The sequence below is a fragment of the Culex pipiens genome, chromosome 1 (genome assembly GCF_016801865.2).
Source record: "Culex pipiens pallens isolate TS chromosome 1, TS_CPP_V2, whole genome shotgun sequence".
NCBI lineage: Eukaryota > Metazoa > Arthropoda > Insecta > Diptera > Culicidae > Culex > Culex pipiens.
The window spans coordinates 83762473-83767851 of record NC_068937.1 but is presented as its reverse complement, the minus strand read 5'-3'; the positions used below and the strand labels follow the sequence as shown (position 1 = coordinate 83767851).

General features: G+C 43.9%; 1 pseudogene; it reads right to left on the bottom strand.

Moving 5' to 3' along the window:
• Window positions 1-2138: 2138 nt before the first annotated feature.
• Window positions 2139-5139, bottom strand: LOC120431410 (phosphatidylinositol N-acetylglucosaminyltransferase subunit C-like; annotated as a pseudogene).
• Window positions 5140-5379: the final 240 nt, after the last annotated feature.

Here is a 5379-nt window from a genome sequence, read left to right as displayed (position 1 = left end):
AGTTATAACCATTTTTAGGTAACTTTTTTGAAAATAGTCGCAGTTTTTCATTTTTTAAAAATAGTGCCCATGTTTGCCCACTATTGAAAAAAATATTTTTGGAAAGCTGAGAAAATTCTCTAAATTTTGCTTTTTCGGACTTTGTTGATACGACCCTTTGTTGCTGAGATATTGCCATGCAAAGGTTAAAAAACAGGAAAATTGATGTTTTCTAAGTCTCACCCAAACAACCCACCATTTTCTAATGTCGATATCTCAGCAACTATAGGTCCGATTAACAATGTTAAAACATGAAACATTCGTGAAATTTTCCGATCTTTTCGAAAAAAATATTTTCAAAAAATTTAAATCAAGACTAACATTTCAAATGGGCGTAATAATGAATGTTTGGCCCGTTTGAAATGTTAGTCTTGATTTTCAATTTTTGAAAAATGAAGTTGAAAAATTTTTGCGACCAATATTTCGATTTTTTGAAAAAATCTGTATTGATTCAAAAAATTCCTTCAAAAGATACAGATTTTTCAATTTTCACATATCATTTTTGTATGGACAGCTGCCAAATTTGTATGGAAAATTATATGGACAAACTAATGATGCAAAATGGCTTCTTTGGGCATACCGAAGGCACCAAAAAAGTTTCAGTCGGATTAAAAAATACAAAAAAAAATCGAATGACCGAAATCCAGAGAATTGCTCATTGGCAAAGTCAAGGGTTTCCAGAAGCGTTTATTACTTGCCAGTCTGCCAATTAATTACTCAAATTACTGGTCCAAAATGATTAATTACATAATTACTTTTCACTACGATAAAAAACATTTAATTTAAATTTAAGTATTCATTTCTACGGTTCGAAACTAAATTATTTATAAATAGCTCATTCGATAGCTCTTTCAAAAAATATTATTTGGACATTTTTCGGGAAAATAGCACATTTTAGGAAAAGCATAACAAATTTATCAATTCTAATGTAGTTCTTGCAAAAAAACATATTTTATTAATTATTTAATAAAAATGAAAAGATTTCGGATTTACAAAAAAAAATCACTGGAAATATATGATGGCGTTGCTTTTTTTTGTTAATCAGCTTCGATAAAAAAACATGATAAAAAAAAATTTAAGGAGAGTTTTAGGAGAGAACTATGGTAAATAAGGCCATCTACATACAGAACCAGTCTTTTTTAATCTTTGTTATTCACTCTTATTTGAAATTAATAAAATACTGTTATCATAGAATATATATAAATAGTAAATAGTTTCGTTGAAGAAGTACAATTTAAAAAAAATCAATTACTTTAATAACTCAAAAATTACTTTAGTTACCAATTGATTACATTAAATTACTCTAATTACCATGAATTACTAAGTAATAAAATAACTACTTAATTACCAGCTAAAAATCAAAGTAATTATTAATTACTTGCCAGTCTGAGGCATTGCTGGAAACCCTTGGGCAAAGTCACATAAAACAAGTTCAACTTCTGACCCTGAAATTTTCTAAAATTTTAAGAGTTCTTCTTTCCAATGCTTTTTAAAGATCAAAAATCGGTTGGAAAATTGATTTTTGGCGATTTTTTAGATCGAAGCCCGTCTAAAGGCGGGGTTGGGTTGTAGAGGGTTAAAGGCTAGTATGCAGATCGGAAGGAACGGGGTCAAGAAACAGCTTTACGAACAGCAGAACAAAGGAGAGGGAGCGATTTCTTGGGGCTTTTCTTCACCCTCTCTGGCTTGCTTGCGCTGCCGCTGCTGCCCATTTGATTTTTTGGCAGTGCTAACCGGCCTTTGGCAACTATTACATATTATACCAAAACAACTTAACCTATTCCAACTTTTTTGGTTTGTCCACACGCTTACCAGGGGAACTCAAATTTGAGTGGATCCAAGCAAAACGGCGCAAACCGTAGCCATACAAATTTGACATCGGGTACCCGAACTTAATTTTAACATGGTGAAGCCGATGTCAAATTTGACATGCTTTGGGTACCGGAAAAATCCTCCAGGAAAGCAGAAAAATGGTTCCGGGGGACGGATATCGGTTCGGAATGACAGTGAAAAGGAAATTGTCGTTTTAGGCTAGTTTTTTGTCGATTTTATTTGAATTTTAATTGTGTTGAATTATAATTTTATCATTAACATTATCATTTTCAGCATTTGAGCCGAGGATCTTGTTTGGCGGAATTCGACGGAATTGACTACGGGTGGACGAGGGCTAGTGAGTGACACTTGCCGATATCGTTGAAGAGTTCGTCGACGAGGTTGTGCGTGCTGTCGGTTCGGACGATTATCCAGTGGGTTGATGACGATGCTCTTGTCGAGCGGATCGCCGGGGACGATCTGCCAGTGGTGAAAGACGGACAGGCAGAAGGCTTGGCCTTGGGGGTGCGTTCGCAGGTCGGTTTCAAGCCGAACGAATGGATGGGGCGGTGTACACGGAGGAAACGCACTTCGACGAAGAGATACGGTTCGATGAGGCGGGGTGTGGCTATGGAGAAAGCGGAGTAGGCGACTCGGCTTTACGCTTCGAAGAACAGCGTGTCATCGACGAGGATGTTTGGGCTGGTGATCGTGATGCGAGCAGTTCCCAGTCGTAGTTGACCTGAAAGAACTCGCCTCGTCCTCGACCAGGCCCTTCTCCAGCGGTTTTACAATAATTGCAATCATTTAGTTGGGCGTCTCGGCGAAACACTTGAGCGAACTCGTCTCGACGACACTCTCGCAAAAGGCCACCACCGGACCGGATCTCGGATTACATCTTGCGCAGGTCGTGCATCACGCAGCCCTGGTAGAGTTCACAATTGCCGAGAATCACGTGCTCGCCGGATTCATGCACCCGAGTCAAGAGTAATTGGTAAGATTTGTTGACCATGCGCAGGCATTTTCGGGAGTTTCGACGGGTTGACCGGTTCGACGGCTATCTCGATGATAGACAGGGTGTTGAACTTGAGCGAAGATAAACACGTCCTCGTTCATGTTGACATCGGTTATGGTCGAGGTTTTGACGATGCACTAGTCGATGGGAACTCGATTCCCGGCGAGGACGTGGTTCAACTCGACCTTTATCGCGCCTCGTAGATCCACAACCGCCCGACCCACAGCGTACGGGAATCTTCCTCGCCCATGAGCGAGTAGTTCACACCAAGCACTGACCTCCTGCCCGGCGTGCAACGTCCCGCTCATAATCCGCGCCAACATGTGGAAGAACGTACAATCTTCCGTCGGGTATATCTTCGAGCTGTGCACCATCAACTGCGCGGTCTGGTCACAGTTCAGCATGTCCTGGTAGTTTCCACTTTACTTCACCCCCGTGTAAATGTGGTCAATCTAGCTCTAGTTATTGAAAGTTCTACACGCACATGTTCAGAAACTCACAAAATCCCCAATAAACAGATTCTAAATTAACCTCAACAGCGACTCTTCCTCCTTCGTCACCCGAATGTTCAGCTCGGCCAACGTCGTGTCCACATCCCCGACGACCTGCGCCAACAGCTTGTACAGCGGCTCTGACGCATCAAATAGTCCACGAAGGCCACCTGCATGGTAACGCTACGAAACTTCGCCAACAGGATCGGCCTAGAGCAAAATTAACGGCGGCCACTTCCAACAGAACAAAAGCGTGAAACGGCAAGGATAGCCCTCGCGGTTAGGCAGATCGCCCCGAAGATGGCTGCGTTGAGGGTAACACCCTTGGAGACGATTGCCGCCGGAACGCAGTGATCGTAGAATATCAGGTAGAGCATCAGCACAAGGAAGGTAATCGTGTCCGTGCTGACACTGTCCGTAAGGTTGCGCAGCAGCGGAGAGAAAATGTAGACAAATACTAGCACGGCAGCGGCCGTTTTAAAGTCCTCCATGACGGTGTCAAGTCGGAGGCTTCGCCGGCATAGATTAGATATCCGATGACGGTTCCGAAGATGGCCTGTCCAAGTAAGCTTTGCGGTTTGAGAGCGTCCATGTACAGATAGTGGAACATGATCAGAAAACTAGGGATGATGGAAAGTTGCTGGCTCAGCCGGGTGGCACCTAGGAATTCTTCCGGAAGTGTGTACATCGGGAGGTTGACGTTAGCTTCAGCTCCTGCAGGAAGTTCGGACCCGTGTAGTTGTCCTCGAAGTCGGCATTTTGGTACAGGTTGATGTCATGCGCGCAGTTCGACGGATTATACTGAAATAGAACCATGAAAACAATTAGACCAAATTTATTGTTAGTAAACTCTTCCATCCCCGGCAGATTCTGCCTCCCAACTTTGGCAGACAATCCGTCAACCGGTGGACCAAATCCTCCTCAAATAATGAACCACTAACATTACAAATAGCGCCTTGTACATTAACTTTGCATGAGACAGCGCTAGAAGAAATCGGTCCACCGGTGGATCCATTCCTGTTGGTCAACCGGCAAAGGATTCTGTCCACCGTTGGATAAGTTCCTCCTGCAAAACATTACTAAGACATCTGTCCACCGTTGAACCGATTCCTCCTGCACAAGCCACGAAGGATTCCGTCCACCGGTGGACCAGTTCCTCCTGCGAAACTTTCCTGAGGAAACTGTCCACCGGTGGACCAGTTCCTCCTGAAAAACTTTCCTGAGGAAACTGTCCACCGGTGGACCGATTCCTCCTGCACAAACTGCAAATGATTTTGTCCACCGGTGGACCAGTTCCTCCTGCAAAACTTTCCTGAGGAAACTGTCCACCGGTGGACCGATTCCTCCTGCATAAACTTCAAAGGATTCCGTCCACCGGTGGACCAGTTCCTCCTGCGAAACTTTCCTGAGGAAACTGTCCACCGGTGGACCGATTCCTCCTGCACAAACTACAAATGATTTTGTCCACCGGTGGACCAGTTCCTCCCACACAAACTGCAAAGGATTCCGTCCACCGGTGGACCAGTTCTTCCTGCAAAACTTTCCTGAGGAAACTGTCCACCGGTGGACCGATTCCTCCTGCACAAACTACAAATGATTTTTTCCACCGGTGGACCAGTTCCTCCTGCAAAACTTTCCTGAGGAAACTGCCCACCGGTGGACCGATTCCTCCTGCACAAACTACAAATGATTTTTTCCACCGGTGGACCAGTTCCTCCTGCAAAACTTTCCTGAGGAAACTGTCCACCGGTGGACCGATTCCTCCTGCACAAACTACAAATGATTTTTTCCACCGGTGGACCAGTTCCTCCCACACAAACTGCAAAGGATTCCGTCCACCGGTGGACCAGTTCTTCCTGCAAAACTTTCCTGAGGAAACTGTCCACCGGTGGACCGATTCCTCCTGCACAAACTACAAATGATTTTTTCCACCGGTGGACCAGTTCCTCCCACACAAACTGCAAAGGATTCCGTCCACCGGTGGACCAGTTCCTCCTGCAAAACTTTTCTGAGGAAAATGTC